The following is a 21,078-nucleotide window of genomic DNA, read 5'->3' as shown; positions in this document are numbered from 1 at the left end:
GTCATTTACCTGGGGAAGAGTGGCATTGTATCAAGGTCCTTTGATGAAGTTATTAAGTCCCTGAACTAGTCAACCCTGAGGCCCTCCTGCCCCCTCCTCTCTTGTCAGATAAAATAATAAATCCCCTTTGTTTAAGCAAGTTCAGTTGAGGTTTTCTGTTACACAGAGCTGAAAGAATCTTACCTGACTTAGGACAGAAAAAATAAACACAAACATGAAATTCTCCAAGAAACGCCAGTGCCCAGGGACCTACTTCTGTAACACTTTTTCATAAGCCCAAGAATTTCAGCCCCAATATACACAGTGTGACTCACTGCTACCAGGAGCAGTTAGGAAGGGGACTGGGGTTGGGAGGCAAAAGCAGCGGAGCCCCAGGCAAGAGGCGTTAGAAATGAGCTTAGAAGAGATCAATGAAAATGCAGGCAAGAAGGCGCAGCTCTTGGATTACACTTTTTTTTCCTAGCAGAGGAAAATAGCTGAGATGATTACATGAGATGTTTTCCCACAGAACTGAGGCTACACCAGGCTGCTCGTCATGATGAATCATTACTAGAGCCTGGCTGGAGCCCTGGGAGCACACCATGCTCATCACCCAAAAGGAGCCTGTCATTTCCTCCACTTTACTGGTTAGAACACTAAGGCTGACTTACCTCGCTTAGTGTGATCATCTCTAGGTCCATCCATGTTGCTGCAAGTGGCATTATTTCATGCATTTATATGGCTGAGTAATATTCCATGGTATATATGTACCACATCTTCTTTATCCATTCCTCTGTCAATAGACATTTAGCTTCCATGTCTTGGCTATTGTGAATACTACTACTATGAACATAAGGGTGGGTGTAACTTTTTGAACTGTGGTTTTTTTCCAGATATATCCCCAGGAGTGGGATTGCTGGATCATATGGTAGCTCTAATTTTAGTTTTTTGAGGAACCTCCATACTATTTTCCATAGGAATGGGAGTTTAGGATTAGCAGAGGCAAACTATTATATATAGGATGGAAAAACAACAAGGTCCTACTGTATAGCTCAGGGAACTACATTCAATATTCTGTAACAAACCATAATGGAAAAGAATATGAAAAAGAATATATATATATATAAATTGAGTCACTTTGCTGTACAGAAGACATTAATACAACATTGTAAAGCAACTATACTTCAATAAAATTTAAAAAAAAAGGAAACTAAGGCTATTAAGCCCTTGGCTAAGGAAGTGCAGCGGTGGGTGCAGCTGTCAGGACACCATGTTGTCACCTCTAGGACGTGGAGATTAAGAAGCACCCACAAAGCAAGGCTGAGAGCATTGGGAAACACTCAAGGCCATTCCCACATCAAATATGCAAACACCAGGCCTCCAGAAGGGCCCCAGGACCAGGATTCAATAATTCTGACTCACAACACCAGAAAGATATTGGATGTTTTGCTGCTAGACCATACACATAAGCAAGACTGTCTCTAACCATGTATTATCACCTGCATCAGAGCAAAAATAGAGACAAACATCTTATTGAAATCCCTGGGACAGGGTTTGCAGCATTGCTGGCAAGTAAGGATTGGTGAGAAAGTAATTTTACAAAACTGCTTGTTACTCATTTAAAATGGGAACTATCGTTTGTCATCCTTTTCCGCATTCTGTTTTCTTAGTGAACATAGTTAATATTTATGGACTCTATTTTTTCTCTGGCTTTTAAGAATGTCAGTTGCAAATTCTCTCCTCATCAAGTTTTCACTAACTTGCCTTTACCGTGAGGGACAGATTCTTGTACAACAAAAGAGAAGCAAAATAAACAGAAGCCATATCTTTAGAAACAGGATAGAGTGACACTTGCATAGGAATTATTAGATAGATTAAGCCAGTAGGAGACCTGTGGAATTATTTCTATAAGGATGCCTGTTGCAGGTGAAATGGAGATAACAAACCAAAGGAATTGTCTGAATCAGCTGAGAATTTAACTCACAACAGAATTAAGCATAGAAACATCGACATGGTTGTGTAGGTCTTGGTGCAGGTCAGGGGGTTGGGGATGCGGCCTCTCTTGTCTGGAAGTGCCCTCTTCCTGATGAGGAGGTGATGCTTGGCTCCTGTTTCTGAAGATGAAAAGACAGATACTTTTAAATGTCATGGATATGGGACCTGTGAAAGTCCCAAACATTAGTTGGTGACCTTAAAGTGCATCTTACCAAGATTACAAAATTAATCACATAAGTATAGTTTATGTGCTCAATACACACACTACAAACCCCTTGAAGGCAGGGATTATTTTGTCTTCCTGGCAATCACTGCAATGACCTACACATCAGAGACACTTAGTAAAAGTGTGCTGACCAAAACTGAGCACAGAGAATGGAACGAGAATCATTAGGTTCAATAATAGTGATGACTTTTTGGATATTGCCCCCTGGATGGTCAACGGGTCTGTGTACCAGGATTTCAGGAAGACCCTGGAACAAGTACATCATACCTCTATAGACACAACTGGAATGAATGGCTTGGAGATGGCCCTGTTATGTGGATTAGTAACTGCTTGAAAATACACGCTCAGAGGGTGAAAACTGATGACTGTAAACACGTGTGAGGTCTCCAGAGACCTGTGTTCAGTCCCAGTTGGGTTTTTTTTTGACATTTTGTCCTTCACACTGATGAGAAAAAATGTAGATTATTTCTGCTCTAGATCATGCAGTAAATATGGTTTCAGGTTTACTAGCATTTTTAATAGGAATATAATTCCTTGCTTAATTAAACTCCATAATTTTTAAAATGTGTTCAGTTTTCAATACAACATTGTTAACCATTGTAGGGTCATGTCATAATTAAATTCAACTCTTTTCATTTTTTTATCGTGGTAAAATATGCATGACATGTCATTTACCATTTTAACCATTTTTAATTGTAGAGTTCTGTGGCGTAAAATACACTCACGTTGTTGTGTGTCCATCACCGCCAACCATCTCCAGTACATTTTCCCCTTTCCCAACCTGAAGCTCCATCTCCATTAAACAATAAATTCCCATTCCCTCCCTCTACCAAACCCCAGGCAACCACCATAATGCAAGAGATTTAAACAGTCAATGTACCACTCTTAAATGATGAATAGCATATAGAAAGAGACAATTTAAAAAAACATAGCTGGGCTCAAAAATGCGATAAACCTTCCTATGGAACAGAAATGAAACAGTAGTAATGCAGGAAAGAGTATGCAGCCCATTAGTCTGATGGGTTGTGAGCCTACAGACAGGCCATGCTGACCGAAAGTTTGGTGCCTGTTGGATACTAAAGAAGAAAATTCCTCCCTGAGGACAGAGACCAGAGTCAGGCTCAGTACTGGAACTCACTGCCCAGGACAGCACGCACACTGCACATCAGAACCCAAACATGCTGGCTGGTGTGTGTTACCCACATATCATGGAGACACAGCTCCAAACCTATATGTGAGCTGGTCTCTTCTAGGGACATGTGGGTGACAGATAAAATCAACAACAATATCTTTGAGAAGAAAGTAAGCATGAAAAAGGAAGGAATAAATATCTCCTACTCAAATGAGGCTCCAAACCAAAATAAAGGAATGTAATACTAAAAAAAAGAGGAAAATTTTTAAATTTTTAAATGGTTTAATAAAGAATATATTGTGAATATGCATATGATGCTCCACGAGTTAAGTGAAGGAAGAGCAAACATCAAATATCAAGTGAACAGTGAATTGTGAAGTAAAGACAGAGAGCACTTCCAAGACCTATTATAACTGAGGAAAATCCCAGGGACCGACTTTCTCCCAGAAGACAATTGTCTACTCTGGACCTGGAGGCCCTGGAGATGGAACAGAAACTGGTGGATTCCAGTGGGGAGCCCACCCTCTTGTGTGTCTCCTGCATTCACAGGCAGGATGGCATAAGGTGGCAGAAGTGCAGGGGGAAAACCAGAGTCTGAGAAGCCCAGTGAACAAGAGAGCTGAGTGTGGACATCCATGGCTGATGGAAGAGGGAGGTAGACCGTGGAAGCCTGGAAGGAAAATTGTCAGAAAGGAGATCTGTCATTTCTTCCTGCCCACATCTCTTTCTGACCCCTGACATACACAGGGAACAGAATGAAAATACCGCACAAGAAAGAGAATGCGACCAAGTTAATTCCTGGCTACAACAAAAGAAACTACACTTATCAGAGAAAAATAACATATTTCCAACTCTCCACAGCTTAACAGTCATGATATTTAAGATAAAAAACAAAATTACCCAACAAAGAATCAGGAATATAGGATGAATTATTTTTTTAAAAGGAAAAGAAGACAATCAACAGATATCAGATGAGTGAGATTCAACTAGGCTGGTCTTCCCACAGAGAACAATTCTATACTATGCATGTCATAAAAAAGGATATCCTGAATGCACTGCTCAAGACTGTCAGCACTTTAGCCTTCCTAATGTTTGTAGAATACCACATCTAACAGCAAAATGCACATTTTTCATTGTGCATGGTTAAGTTCAACAGAGTGGGCCATAAAAGAAGTCTAAATAAATTCATAAAGACTGAAATCTTACAGGGTATATTCTCTTTCCACAACAGAATTAAAAACCAATAACTATAAGATAGAGAAAATCCCAACTATTTGGAAGTTAAGCAACATACTTCTAAATAATCCATTGATCAAGATAGAAAACATAAAGGGAATTACACAATATTTTTAACTAAATAATAATGAAATATATCACACAAAGTTTATGTGCTACATCTTTAAGAAAAAAGCTTAGAAGAAAATTGTGCTTATATAGGAAGATCTAAAATCAATGATTTAAACTTCCATCTTAAGAAGTTGGAAAAAGAAGAGAAATTAAAGTCAAAGTAAGTAGAAATAAAGAAATTTTAAAAAAAATAAGAGCATGGATCAATTAATAACAAAAACAAGAGAAGATAATGAAAAATAGCAATAGAGGGAAAAAAGTTCATTCTTTAGAAAAATTTTAAAAGTCCTGAATAAATGGAGGGAGATACCATATTCATGAATTGGAAGACTTAATATGGTTGCAATATCAATTCTTTTCAAATTGACACATAGATTTAATGCAATCCCAGTCAAAATTCTATCAAGTTTTTCTGAAGAAATTGACAAGTTGATTTAAAAATTTATATGGAAATTCAAAGTACCTAGAATAGCCAAAACATTTTTTTATATTTTTCCCTTTTTATTTATTTCTTAAAAAGAAGTTTTAAGTTCACACTAAAATTGAACAGAAAGTACAGAGTTCCTATACAGCATCCCTGCCACACACATACACAGTCCCCCCACTATCAACATCCCCCACCAGAGGGTACATTTGTTACAATCAGTGAACCTACATTGACACTTCAATTTCACCCAAAGTCCATACTTTAAGTTTCACTCTTGGTGTTGTACTTTCTACAAGTTTAGATAAATGTATGATGACTTGTATTCATCCTTATATATAGTATCATACAGAATAGTTTCACTGCCTTAAAAATCCTCTCTGCTCTGCCTATTTATCCCTCCCCACCAACCCCTGATCCTTTTACTGTCTCCATAGTTTTGCCTCTTCCAGAATGTCATAGAGTTGGTATCACAGAGTATGCAGCCTTTTCTAATAGGCTTCTTTCACTTGGTAATATCCACTTAAGATTCCTACTTGTCTGTTCATGAATGATAGCTCATTTCTTTTCAGCACTGAATAATATTCCATTTATTATCCATCTGTTGTCTGGATGGACCACAGTTTAATTATTTACCTATTAAAAGACATCTTGGTGGCTTCCAAGTTTGGAAAATTATGAATAAATCTGCTGTAAACATCCATGTGTAGGTTTTTGTGTGGACGTATGCTTTCAACTCCTATGGGTAAATACCAAGGAGCACAATTGCTGGATCATGTGGTATGAATATGTGTAGTTTTGTAAGAAACTGCCAAGTTTTTTCCAAGGTGGCTGTACTATTCTGTATTGCTGTCAGCAATGAATGAGAGTTCCTGTCACTCCACATCCTCACCAGCATTTTGTGTTGTCAGTGCTCCAGATTTTGGCCAATATAAATAGGTCTATAGTGGTATCTCATTGGTGTTTTAATTTGTAATCCCCTAATGACATATGATTTTAAGCCCTTTTCATATGATTATTAATTTTTAAAAAGAAGAAAAATGTGGAGGACTTGTACTATGTAATTTCAAAACTTAAGTACAGAATTCAAGGCAATGTGGAACTGATATATTGACATACATCTGGACCAATGGAACAAAATGGAAAATGTCTGGAAATAGAGCTTTGCTTATATGGCCAAGTGATTCATGACCAAAAAGGATAATCTTTACCCATATTGCTCCTGGTACAACTGGATATTTGTATGAAAATAAATGAACCTCAATCTTTACTTCATAAAACACTAAAAATAAACTTAATTTTATCATAGACCTAAATGTAACAGATAAATTATAAAACTTCCAGAAGAATACACTGGAGAAAATCATTGTGACTTTGTGTTAGGCAGTGATGATTACAGGATACAAAAAGTCAAACCACAGAGCAAAATATTGGTAAAATGAACTTCATCAAACTTACATATTTTGCTCTTTAAAAGAACATTAAGAAAATGAAAAGACAAGCCACAGAGTGGAGAAAAACATTTGAAAAGCATATACCTGACAAAAATTTATATCCAGAACATATATTACCAATAAATATGTTAATACATGTACAACATTGTTAGTTGTCAGGAAAATATATATTAGAACCACAATGAGATACACAGGCACTAGAGTGGCTAAAATTTAAAAGACTGACAATATCGAATGTTGACAAGGATGTGGAGCAAATGGAAGTCTCATATCCTGTTTAGAATGTAAAATGATACAGCAACTTTGGAAAACAGTTTAGCAGTGTTTTATAAAGTTAAACATATATTTACTGCATAATTCAACTATTCCATTCCTATTCACCCAAGAGAAATGAAAACATGTCTGCACCAAATATAAGTGAATGTTCATAGCAATACTACTATTTATAACAGCCAAAAGTTGGGAACATCCCATGATTCCATCAATGAATGAATGAATAAACAAATGATATCTCTACCATAGAATACCACTCAGCAGCTAAAAGAAATAAACCATCAATACATGCAACAACATGGATAAATCATTAAAATGTTATACTAAGTGAAGGAAGTTAAAAGCAAAAGACTACATAATGTAGGATTCCTTCTATCTGAAGTTCTAGAAAAGGTAAAAGCAGAAGAGCTATTGCCCAAGGCTAGGAGCCTAGGGAGGATTAACTGCAAAGGTACAAGAGGGAGCTTTTGGGGGTAATGAAATGCTTGGTATCTTGCTTGTGAGGGTGGTTACAAGACTTTACAATCACCAAAAACTCAAAAAAAAAATGAGAAGTAAACTGGAAAAAAAAGTGTAAAAAAAAAACCAGTCTTAGAAATAAAATATAGAAATATTCTTAGAATATTTTTTTCTTAGAAAAAAAATTTTCTTAGAAAATTTTTTCTTGGAAATAAAAATATAGACACTAAAATTTGATAAATCAAAAGACTGAATGAATTCTAAAATAGATGCAAAAACTGAATTTGTGAGCTGAAACAGAATTAATTCAAAACTCAAACTAGAGAAACAAAGATTTGTTTAATGAAAGAACAGTTAAGATATATAAAGAATAAATTTAGAGGCCACATATATTTTTAAGGAATTTAATAAAAAGAGCAGAAAGGAAATAACAGAAAATAAATATTTCATGGGATAATCACTGAGAATTTTCTGGAAATGTAGAAAGACACGATCTTTCAGGCAATTCACTCTGAGTTCTAACCAGAGCAAATAAAAATAAAATCTCACCCCCACACACAGCTGTGAAATGGCAGAACATCAAGAATAAAGAGAGCATCTTCGAGCTAACACAGAAAAAAGACAGATTACCACAGAGCTAGAACACGCTGCCAGCCGACTCCTAATCAGCAATAATGAAGCATTATCTTCAAAGTAACAGGGAAAAACAATGGTCAACTCTGAACTTTGAACATGCTCATTCTTCTAATGAGAGTGAGAAATAAAGGCATTTTCTGATTTTCAGATACTAAAAGAGTTTACCAACTACAGGTCACTAAAAATACAAATTAAGAATGTTCTCTGTAACAGAAAAGGAAACTCAGAGGAAAAGACTGGGATAAGGAAACATAAGCATAGAAATAGGTCATTCAATTTAATTAGACATTGACTGTGAAAAATGACTGTTCTATGTTTTAAAATAAAAGTTTTCACAATGAACAGGGGTGGGTGTGTCTCCTGGTCTGGAGGACAAACACAGAATGATGTTAGACTCTGGAAACATTTATACTGATGCATGTCACAAAAGGCAAAAATAACACCTGCCCACCACAAATTTCGATATGTGAGAAATCAAATATGGCCAAGCCTATGAATTCTATGAAATTTTGGCTCTCCTCCAGCTTTTTTCCATCTAGATGAGGGGTCTCTGTGTAATCCACCCACCCGAGTCAGAGGTCCTTATTAACGTGATACTTTTCTTTGATGCCTAAATTCTTTCCCACACTAATTGAAGGCTTTGGATATGAGATATAAAACTGGATGGTGGAATTCCTGTTTAGTATATAGTGGGAGTTTAGGTATTGTTGCTGTATTAGAAATACGAGTGTGACTGCCTTTTACCTACACAATCTGCACTCTCCCGCCTCTGTGGCAGAATCACTTTTTAAAAATTATTTTTGCCGATGTTGTTGTTGTTGTGTCTTATTGGTTTCCCTGTTTCTTAATTTTTTACTGAATATCACGCATAAAAATGAGAAGTCAGAACATAAATATTTCAGCTCAACTAATTACCACGTAGTGAGCATAATCATGTAACCACCTCCCAGTTCTAGAAATAGACGATCCCCACCCAAGAAACCACTGTGTGGCTCCTCCCTCCTCTCAAAGTGTTGCAAACCCTTACTTCCGTCACTGTAGTTTAAATTTGCCTCTGTTTGTATTTTCCATATGTGCAATCTTATACCATATGTTCCTCTACATCTGGCTTTTTTTTTCCACTTAAAAATATGTTTGTGAGATGCATCCATATTGCTGTGTATTTGTTTATTTTTGTTTCTACATAGTACTATATTGTATGAATATCCCATAGACTACCCAGTCTTCTGCTGGAGAATTGCACACATTTTTGGTGAAAGTCAATTGCACTTCTATAGGGTGTGTAACTAAAAGTAGAATTTCTCTGTCATCGGGTACACATATAATCAGATTTAGGAGATAATGTCAGTTTTTCAAAAGTGGTTTTTGCCAGTACTTCCACCCACCAGCAGTATCTGAGAGGTCCTCTCGCTCTACATTTACCCCGAGATTGGTTACGCCCGCCATTTTAGAGGTTGTGCAGAGTTATCTAAGGTTTTCATCTCATTTCTCTCATTACTAGTAAGGTTGAGTTCTTTTTCATATTTTTAATGGCCGTTTGAGTATCCTCTTCTTTGAAATGCCTCAAAGTCTCTTGCCCTTCTATTATGTTGTTTTTCTTTTTTTTTTAATTTGAAAGAGTTCTTTATACATTCTGGAAACAAGCTCTTTGTCAGTTATATGCACAGTAAATATCTTTTCCCTCTGTGTTGTTTTAAGACCTTTCAATCATTTCTGGTCATTTTTCAAAACTTTTAAATTCAAAATAATATCAGGTTTACAGAAAAGGTGCAATGATCCAAAGAATTCTCTTATGTCCTTTACCGATTACATATATGTTGATATATAACTATTTTTTTCTTTCATTCTTTTCTCTTTTTCCAAATCATTTGAGAGCATTTATTTTATCCCTAAATACTTCATGTGTATTTCCTAAAAATCAAAGGCATTCTCTTATGTAACCATAGTACAACTGAAGATCAGAAAGTTTACATGAATTCTGTACTGTTATCTACACATCTTATTCAAATGTCACCAGTTGTTGTAATAATGTTCTTTATAGCAAAAGAGAAAATACGTTTCTGGTCCTAGTTCTGATTCAGGATCATCATGCCTTATATTTAATTACCATGTCTTTAGTCTCCTTTAATTTTAATTCCTCATGCTTTATATTTCATGACAGTAAAAAATGTTTAAGCAATTAAAACTGGCTTTTTTGATAGACTGTCCCTTGAGTGGATATAACTGATGTTCCTTTATAATTCGATTCAAATCATCCTTTTGCAGCTGTAGTAACACAGAAGTGATAGTGTATTATTTTCATGGCATCATATCACGAGGTACATGATAAATTGTCCCCAAACTAGTGATGTTAACTTTGATCACACTGACTAAGGAGTGTACTGACAGTTTTCTCTACTGTAAAGTTGCAGGTTTTTTTTGTAATTAGTAACTATTTGATGGGGAGATAGTTTGAAACTATGTAAATATCCTGTTTCTCAAAAACCTTTTACTCACTAGATTTAGCCACGGATGAATCTTGGCTGAATCAATTTTACTACAATTGTTGCCCAATGACAGTTTTCAAAAGAATAACAGAATTATTCCTTTGGAATGGAATTGTTTCTTCTACATTTATTGATTGGTATTCTGTTGTAAGAAATATTTTTCCATTCTCCCATTCATTTATTCATTTCTGTTGGTATGAACTTATGGATTCTGATTTTCTTCAATAGGTTAAAATCCATTACTAGCATGGACTTTGAGTCTCAAATTGTTCTAGACCTTGCCAATGGCGTCCCTTCACCTGGCTCTGTATCCTTTTGAAATATTTCCATCATTCTTTTAGCAGTTCCTTACTTTCTTAAATAGTAAGATGTTCTGGATTTGCCTTGTGTTTTTCCAGTACCAGATCTGGAATGAACTTACTTATCCAAGGAGTCTTCTTTCTTTTTAACGGAAAATATATTTAGAAATCAAGATCTTGGCAATATGTGTGTTCATAGCTGCTCAGTGTAATTGCTTTCGGCTCTTGGGCAGAGCTAGGAAAAATAGAGAAAATGGATAGATAGATAGATAGATAGATAGATAGATAGATATCATGAGTTCTTACTGACTCCTCCAATTACATGCCAATACCCAATTATGCTCCAATAACACAAAGTTTATTCCAACTTTCCCTATACTCACACTTGCAATTACCTTCTCTAACAGTGAGTAAACGTGTTCCCATTTTCCATCATATATTTACTTATTACTTAATCTTATAATATACTAGAATGTAAAAAAGTACTTTCAGAATTGCTAAGTCACACCAAACCTCCCACCTAAAATTTAATAAATTGTAAATAAATACAAGTTTTTGTGTTCAGCCTGAGTATACACAGTCAAAAAGTATTTGAAAATTACTTGAGTTTATTTTTTTCCATTTGATGTGGTTCTATTATTCCTTTGAAATATAGATAAGTTCATTTGTTTTGTATACATTTGAAGGCTTTCTTTCAACATCTTTGTTGATTTTTTAAATGTATTGCATATGTGAAACATTAACATGGTTCCAGAAGTCCAAATTACAGGAAAAATAGCACTCAGAAAAGGGTCACTACCCTATTACAGTTTCTAGTTTTTCTTTCCATGTTTCTTTATGAAAAATAAGTTGCTTTATGTATATCTCTTATTTACCTTCATTTTTACAGAGCAGGAAACATACCATAGCTATTCTTTCTCCCTTTGTTTTTTAAATTTAACAAACTGTCTAGGAACTTACTCCAAATCATTCACAGACCTCTTCTGCATTCTTTTTTTTTAATGGCTGCATATTACTCCATTGTGTAAATGGCCATAGATTACTCAACAGCTCTCCTGTGCATGTGGTTTCATATATTTTGCCATTGCAAACAATGCTTCATAAATAACCTTGTGCATGTTTATTTTTTGCATTGTTGGAGATGTATCTTCCAGGTAAATTCTTACAGTTCGAATTGCTGGTTTAAAAGAGAAGCGTCATATAGTTTTTTTAGATATTGCCAGAGTTCCCTCCAGAATAATTGCACCAATTAAATCCCCACTAGCAATGAATGAAAGTACCCCACAGCTTCATGCACAGAAAGTGTTGTCCTCAGTTTTAACTCCTGTCAACCTGATAAGTGAGAAATGATATATCCGTGTTGTTTTACTCTACAATTCTCTTATTCTGAGTAAGATGGTACACGGTCCCTATATTTGGTAGAACTCGGATGAAAAACCTCTGCAAAAGCCTGCTGCTTTTTTATTGGGTAGTACCTTTAAAACTGATGAGTGAATCTTTCTATTTCCAATGGGTACAATTTTGATAAACTAGTTTTTTCCTAGAGAATTATCAATATCATCCAGGTTTCAAACTTTCTTTTCATGGAGGTCTGTAAAATAATAGTTTGAGTTTTAAAAATTTCTCCTTTTTCAATGTTATTTTCCCTCCTGAAATTTCATATTTTGTACATTTATCCTCTCTCCCTCTTTCCTTGATTAAGCTAGCTAATGCTTTGTCTATTTGTTCATTTTTTACATAAAGATTTTGATGTTTTAATTGAATTTACTGTTTTTCTATTTTCTGCCTCATTAATTTATGCTTTTATCTTTATTTTTCCTTTCTTTTGTCCCCGCATTTAGTTGACTTTATTATTGTTTTTCTATCTTTTGGAGTTGAAAGTTTAGTCCATTTTCATTCTTTCTTTTTTATTCATGTGTTTTTAAGGAATTTTCCTTGGATAACTGTCTTAAATGTATCCTATAGATTCTAATACATAGTGTTTCCATTATCAATAACTTTTAGAAATTATGTAGTTTCTGTTTGTATTTCCTCTTTTGGCCAATAATTGTTTAATAGGAGTTTTTATTTTTTAAATTTCAGGTGAATGGGAGAAGGGTCTTTATTTTGTGATATATTTCTAATTTTATTACCTTGTGATCAGAGAGTGTGGTAATAATTCTACTTTATAGAAATCTATGATGTTTTCTAATATATTAATATGATCATTTTTGGTCAATATTGCATGTGTGGTTAATAAAAGATGTATTCTATATTATAAGGTTGTAAATGACATGTAAACCATAAGATCCACCTTACTGATTGTGTTATTCAGATCTTCTATTTTCTTACTTATTGTTTCTACTTGGGTCTGCCTTTTATTAAGAATGGGTATTAAATTTTGCCATTATTAAGGTGTTTCTATGTCTCCTTGCATTTCATGCAGTTTCTATTTTATAAAGATGTTTGCTATGTTACTTGGTGCATAGAGTTTATAACTGCTATGTCTTCTTTGTGAGTGGTGGTGTCCTTTCTCGATAAGTGTCTTTAGTACTAAAAAGTGTCCTTCCTAGTCAAGTTTAATGCTTTTTGACTTGAATTATACTTTGCTGATACCATGATTGCAACCTCCGCACATTTTTTAAATTGTGGTATAGTTGATTCACAATATTATATTAGTTACAGATGTACAACTTAGTGATTCAAACTCTTTGTAGATTATACTTATTTAAAGTTACTATAAAATATTGACTATATTCCCTGTGCTGTACAATAGCAATCTCTGTACTCCTTTTTTCTGTTTTTTTTCTGGTAGAAAAATCCCTTTATTTTTCTTGAAGAACTTTTGGTCCTTGAAATTTGGTCCACTCCAAAATGTCCATGAGTATATTTGATCCATGCCAAATGGCTTTGGACAGGACCTAATATCAAGGACCTTTTGGCATGGACCAAATGTCTCCATAGATGTTTGGACAAGACCAAATACGACCAAATATCAAAGACATTTTGGCATGGACCAAATGTCTTATGGATGTTTTGGACAAGACCAAATGTCTGCTAACCCTTTATTTTTAGCCTTTCTGACTCACTCACTATTTTGGTGGTAAGGGAGGGGTTCTTGTAGACCAGAATTGTATCTTGTTTTGTGAGCCATGTTTAAAATATTTTTTAAAGAGTCAATTAAACCCACTCACATTTATTAATATGACAATTATGTTTGGTCACAACTCTGTCAAATTATTTTTGTTATAATTACACTGTGTTTTATATTTGCTGTTCCTTTACATGATATATTTTTCTTCATAGCTTTACTTTTAAACGATTTTATTTAAGAAGATTTGTACTTTTGTGCTTAAACTTTTATTAACTGCTTGATTCAGTTTTTAACCATCCCATTTGACTCCCATGAACTTAATAATTAAAGAGCCGATTGTACTTTCGTCTTTCACTCCCCCTTCGTCAGTGCCTTTGATTCAGGCTTAGGTCTACAGTTAAGAATGTATTAAATGCTCTCACCTGACAGTTTGGTAGTCTTTCTTGGTTGCTACCTTCTGGCTGGATGAAGCTTATCTTGTCATAAATTGGTCAGGAAGGCCTCATGGGTATAGTACTCCCTGATTCCTGCACGCAAAAAGCTTTTTCTACAAATTTTCTACTTGAGAAATAACTTGGTTTAATATAAAATATTTGGTTTGCATTTTCCTTCCTTGATTTCTTAAAAATGCTGCTCCATTATTGCTTTGCTTTAAATTTTTTTTTTTTTTTGAGCAGCATGATACCACTGCAATTTTGTTGTCTTGAAGTTATTTAATCTTCTTGCCTGAAGGCTTTGGGATTTTTAATTTTTTTTTAAGTCTAATAATTTTATTAGAGTATGTCTCAGAGTTGATGGTTTTGGATCAACTTTCACAACTACCTGTTGGGTCTTTTCAGTATGTAGATCCAGCTCTAATTTCTAGAAACTTTTATTGGATTAGAGTTTAACTATTAATCCTTTTCCATTGTTTTGGGATTCAAATTGTGTATAAGTTGCATCTTCTTTGCTGTCTGCCATTTCAATGACTTTCTATCTGACCTTTTTTTCTACTTTATCTCATTTTCATTATCTTTGGTTTTGTCTTGCTTTTCTTCTTTGTCCTTATTCAATTTTTTGCTTGAATCTCGTCTTCCTTGGGAACTTTAATTGCATCTTCGTCTCTGATATGTTGTGTGTCATATTTTTCTTTTTTTCTTTTTCTGAAAATTTCATTTCTTCCAATTTTCTGTCCATTTGTGTTCTTAGCACTTAAATTTTTGATTCAAGGTGGATTTTTTTCACAACCCAAATACTTCTTTAGGGATATTTAATTCAGTTTGGAGTGTTAAAATACTTTCTTCTTCTTCAGGGTTAATGTAGGCAGAGGAGTGCATTTTCATCAGCTTAAGTATTTAATTTTCCTGCTCCATTTTCTTCTTAGAGTGACATTGTAGAGATGAAAACTCTTACACCTCTACACTCAATGAACAGGGCTGGTGGTTTGGGGTGCTTGGAACATTCCTAGTTCAAGACATTTTCTTTTCTTGGTGTATCAATGTGTGATTTCTTTTCTGGGTGACTGTTCTTAGGAAGCAATGATGGGAGTGGTTACGTGACCCTGGAGTTTTTTTTGGCTTTGCTTTTTGTTTGTTTTGTCCTGTAGGATCCAAACTTTCTGCTTATTGCTTATTCTGTCCTTCAAAACTCAGCTTCCAGAGTTTTCCAGAGTTTTTAGTCTCTCATCACTAGAAGTGTTGCCTTTCCAAGATGTCTCTTTAGATCTCCCAGGCCCCTCTGGTCCCTTCCCTGAGCATACTGCTCTGAAATACCAGTACTCCTTTTCAGGTTTGGGGTTTTTCTTTTTGTTTTTTTTTTGGGGGGGGGGATTTTTTACTTATTGTTGACTCTTTGGAGATGGCTTTGGGTCAGGCATGGTTTCCCTCTTCTTGCCTCTGTGCAGACTTTTGAGACCCTTGTTCTCTGCAAAGTCTTGGGATGAAAGCTCAAGAAAATAGTTCCACTGTCAATCAGTGCTTCTGTTTATGAATTTGTAGTAATTTCTGTTGATAAAAGTGTACAAGGTGTGGAAGTTATGTGGTTTTGGTTCCTGTTGATCTGTATTGTTTAGGGAGGATTGTGGAGAGATTACAATTTAGGCAGGTGTTCCGGCCGTGTAATGGTCACATCCCTTCCCTGAGTGCTCTAGACAAGAGACGGGGTCTTTATCCCATTTTCTGTGATTTCCTGTGATAACAGGACCTACATTCTGAGGCCACCAGGGCACCAGTGGCTGTTCTTCAGACCAGACAAGGAATAAACCCAATTTTTTAGGGACCTAGAGGCTGTCTGAACTCTACAACCACTTTTATTTATCCTCTATTGTTAGAGATACGTGTCCTTGGAAAGATGAGAGGAGGTCAGGTAACATCCCTACTTTTATTTCACCCATCCCTGCGATTCTGTGTTCTTTGTAAAAGCCATCACCCTCAGAAGTTCTAGCTTTGGACAAATAAGTCAGTTTTTAACTAAACCAACACAACCACTGACCCTTTCTAGTTAAGAAAATGTCTTATTTCAATAACTGAAGCAAGCATTCCCTTGACTTTCAAAATGATAAGACTTTTGCCGCCATGGGTTCCAGAATATAAGCAGGTGGTCCCCGAGGCTCTGCATACTCTATTCTTGCCTAATATCCACACTAAATCCATTCTTTCTTTAGAGAGAAATGTTGAAATTGGATGATTTTATGCAAATATTTTTATAATTTGGCAAAAGAGTCACTCAGGTTCCTTCAACTCTACTCATCTTTATCTGCAGTTTGCAGTGTCAATATTCTGTGTTTGTGACTTTGGATCAACAGGCAGAATATTCTTTTTGAAAGTTAGAATTCACATAACCAAATCCTTAGAGGGAGAAAAAATTGCTTAAAGTAAATTGTGCTCAATAGTGTCTCTTGTAATTTTGCTTTCACATGTGGGCCATTACAGATGCATTTGATATACATTTTTTCTTTTTTGGCCATGCCCCGAGGTATGTGGGATCTTAATTACCCGACCAGGGATCAAACCCATGCCCCCTGCATTGGAAGCTCAGAGTCTTAACCACTGGACTGTCAGGGAAGTCCTGATATACTTTAAAAGCCAGTGCCAGTGGATAGAATTCATGGGATGGTGAATATTCATCCTGGCAAAACAAACCAGGAATCTAGGTGGTAAGGATACAATTCTACAAGCACCACCTCTACATGGCCTAGCACATTGATTTGATTTTCTGTGTCTTTTCTTACGATCTATGTCTGTCTGTTTTTCTGTCTCTGTCTCTCTGTCTCAGTGTGTATATATCTCTCTCTTTCTTTGTCTATCTAATCTCTCTCATTTTCTTACCCTCTGTGTACTTTAATATGTACCATTTTAACATCAGCTAAATGATATGATAAAATTGTGTAAAGTAGAGGATTTTTATAAGGATCGTAAAGTATTTTCAGACATTAGCTGGTGACTCTTAACTTCCTGATAAGCTTTCTCCACAATAAAAACACAAATGCAAAGAGATGGGAGAAATACCTAGAACTTGACAAATCACCTCGTATCAAATTAAATATGAATTCAAGCTCAGGGTACATATGACAGAAATCTTATTTTCTTAATCTAGTCAATTTGAGGCTCAAAAAAGTGTAAAGATGAAACTATATTCTACATTAAATAAATTGTCTTTATCATAAAAAAATTAATAGAATTACAAAGGAAATGCCGATGTTCAAAATAAATGTTTAGCAATATTAGTGATTAAAAAGTCATTTAAAAAGTAATAAACTTTGAATATAGGAAACATATTCAATCTCCTGTGATAAATCATAATGGAAAAGAATATGAAAAAGAATATATATATGTATAACTGAGTCACTTTGATGTACGGCAGAAATTAACACAACATTGTAAATCAATTATACTTCAATAAAATTATTTTTAAAGTAATAAGCTATTATTTGCTTAACACACTGACAAAATGCTAATACTGTTGTCAGCAGGTGGGAAAACAGGCCCCCTCACAAGTGGGTGGTGGCAGAGCTGACGGCCCAGGCCACTCAGGTGGATGGCTGACAAGCTGTGCCGTGTTGCATGTAGCTGCACCAAGTAATTCCACTCTAGGCTTTTGTCTTAAAGAAATAATCACGAACGTGAACAAAGACTTAGCGAACAGCACGTTCATTACACATTGCTACTGATAGCAATAAGCAAGGAAGTAAGCAAGTAGTAAAAACAATCCCAAACCCCCTCCCTCCAAAAAGGGGAAATAATTCAATATCCATGCACACTGTGCTTGTAGGTTTGGGGATTTTTGGGGGACACATTGCCAGCTGAGTTCCTCCAAGGACCTGGGTGGTACTCTTCTGTCCCTGCATCAACACCACAGCTTAGAGATGCCCACCTGCCAACTTGCCAGCAAGTCTACCCCTCACGTCCCCACATTCATGCTCACCATTTCAGGGGAGGCGACCTCTGTCCCAGTCCTGGGAAAATGAACCCATGGGAACTGCCCTTCCTCCTGCTCCATCCCCTCCACTCACACCCCACCATGGACCTCTGCTAAACTCAGCTGTGTTGCATGAAATTGCCAATATTCAACTGTTTTTTATCCAGAAAAACAGCAATTTTGTGAAGTTGAACCTGACAGAAAATTTTCCGTTATTCCTGCCCCAATTCCCATCAGACACCCCGTGTTGGGTTGTCAGTCAATCTGATTGACACTAACATTTGTCCTTTGCTGTGAAATGTTTGCTTTGCTGATAACTCCTCAGCGCACAGCACAGCACAGAAAAGAGTACTGAACCAAGACCAGATCAGGGAGTCACAGGAAGCAGGTGCAAGAACGGCCAGGAGTGTAGACAGAGGGCTGAAAGCGAGGGTGCTGTGCCCACATAGGACAGAAGGATGTGCTGCCTGTGAGATGAGTCTGTGCTGGACCACAGGTGAGGAGTTGTCAGGTGAAGAATGACAGAGGAATTAAGATGCTGGGATGAGGAATTTAGATGTGACAGATTTTTCAACACAGAGGAGAAATAAGGGGGAGGGCGTTTCATTACATTTTGGTGCAAAGTTAATGAGACCAGAACAGGTTCCAGTTAAGAGAACATGACAAAATTGGGGTATAAAGGTTTGAGGGTCTGTATGAGGCTGGAGAGTGTGGGATTGGAGAAAGCTCGAATGAGTGATAAATCTCAGGAAAATCCACAGGAATTGTTGACTACTTGAAAATTACAGTGGAGGAACCAGGAAGAGAAAAACTAATCCAAGAAAGAGGAATTCTGGTGGAGCCACTGATATAAACACTGGTATAGCCACTGATATAACATTCTTACCCCAGTAAAAATGTTATTTTACAGGAGCTGATAAGCATTCTTGCTAAACCAGACGTGATGTCTGTACGTCAACTTGGCTACGTGCTGATCCCAGTTATTCCATCAAGCCTTCATCTAGGCATATCAGTGAAGGTATTTAGTAAATGTGATTAGTATCTATAATCAGCTGACTCTGTCTAAAGATTATCCTAGATAACCTGGGGGGAGACAGGGGCTTATCTAATCAGTTGAAAGGCTTTAAAGTGAAGAAATAAAGTTTCCTTATAGAAGAAGAAGAAATCCCACTTGTGGACTTTCCAGTCTGCCTTTCCTGAAGGTCCATCATACAGACTTCAGACCTGCCTAGCCAGCGTCAGCCCTCAAGTAAGACTTCCAATATATCTATGTATCTATGTATCTATATCTGTCTCTCTATATCTATCTATCTATCATCTATATCTGTCTATCTATATCTATCATCTATCTATCTATCTATCTGTCTATATCTGTATCTCTCTATCATCTATACCTGTCTCTCTATGTCTATCTCTGTCTCTCTATGTCTATCTCTCAACCTATAATCTATCTGTATCCATCTATCTATCTGTCTAGCTAGCTAGCTAGCTAGCTAGCTAACTATCCTAGTTCTCTCTCTCTGATGGGACACTGACTGACATACCAGGTTCAATTATTTGGGACAAATTCAGGTCCTTTCCTCTTTCACAGAGAAAATACCACGTTGCTCCCCCTTCCGGCTTCCCTGGTGGTTCTCTGTGCGACTGTCCATGGAACCCCTTCCTATGCCCAAGGCTTCTGACAATCCCCATAGCTGTGAGCTCCTGGTGGAACTCCCTCCATTCTAATCCATGAAAATCACGCTGACGAGGTTGCTCTCGACCTTCATTTGTCATATGTATCACCAGGCAATCGGGCTCTGATCTCAGGAAACTCGTGATCAGCTTCACAGTGTGTGCTTCATTTTAGGCAAAGGCTGAATGACACTGCGTTTTGTCTCCATCCCCCATTAGAACACGGGAAGATGGGAAGAGTAACATTTTAATGGCTTGGAAACCATTCCCAACAGAATGATCTGAGAGAAAATTTTTCGAGGGTGACATCACTAAATGACCAAACAAAGACACAGTGTCTGGCTGCTGCCCACATGACTCCACCGTGAGCCGTACTTTCACACCCATGTGGCAGCATCAGACACACCTCTTTTCTAAGTGGTAGAAGGAATAGTAGCACAGAAATGAAAACCTCAACCTCAGAGCTAGGAAGCCAGCAAAGAAGCTTAAAAATGGAGTAAACCCTATTTCTGTGGTTTGTTCTTAATAATAATAATAATAGCTGAAACAGTTTGGGCGTTATGCACATAACATGCATTACCTCATATGACCCTCCTAAGAGCCCAGCGGGATGAGTCTTATTGTTATATGTCCTGGTTTTACACAGGGGGACACTGGAGGCTGAAAGAGACTTTGACCAGCTATGGAAGGGAGATGTGGGGATGTGTCCCAGGTGCATGTCACTCTAAATTCCCTTCTCTTAGCTGTCAATCCTGATTAAGCAAAACTGCGTTAATTAAAGGCTGAAGTACAGAAAGTAGACCGTCAGCCAAGTACTGTCACATTTCTCCACGAATGATATGCATATCTGGGATTTTTAAAGTGTCACCTTTAAGTTTTTTAAAAGCCCTTTTAGGTAAAGAGAAGTGATTTGAATGAAACATAATTTGGTTGTCTTTAAGGGTATTTACAAGGGTTTTGTTTCTTTAATGGGTTACATATTCTGCAGAGCTGTCTCCCGCTGACCCGACTTAGCATAGAAGTCCCCATTTCCACTGAAGGAACCAGAGCTGAATGAGAGAAAGCTCATCTTTGGAGCCAGATTTGTGATTTGTTCTCCTGTCTTCTCCTTGGCTACCTTGTGAATGAGCCCTGTCTTTTCTGTAAACCTCGGATACCTCAGCATTTTGGCTTGCTGTGTTTCTGACAAAGGGAACCTGGCTCAGATAAATCACCCAGCAAAGAAA

At 36.5% G+C, this 21,078-nt stretch overlaps 1 long non-coding RNA gene across 2 annotated transcripts in view; it reads right to left on the bottom strand.

The window, feature by feature from the left end:
• The window catches only part of LOC117313555 (uncharacterized), a 93,068-nt gene that overhangs the window by 59,418 nt on the left and 12,572 nt on the right, over positions 1-21,078 (bottom strand). For both annotated transcript variants that reach the window (XR_004528030.2, XR_004528029.2), the window contains exon 2: positions 1,964-2,093. This is a non-coding gene — a long non-coding RNA (uncharacterized lncRNA). The remainder of the gene's footprint in view (positions 1-1,963; positions 2,094-21,078) is intronic.

Source organism: Tursiops truncatus, chromosome 9, assembly GCF_011762595.2.
Source record: "Tursiops truncatus isolate mTurTru1 chromosome 9, mTurTru1.mat.Y, whole genome shotgun sequence".
In the NCBI taxonomy this organism is placed as follows: domain Eukaryota; kingdom Metazoa; phylum Chordata; class Mammalia; order Artiodactyla; family Delphinidae; genus Tursiops; species Tursiops truncatus.
This window is presented reverse-complemented; position numbering and strand designations above follow the sequence as displayed.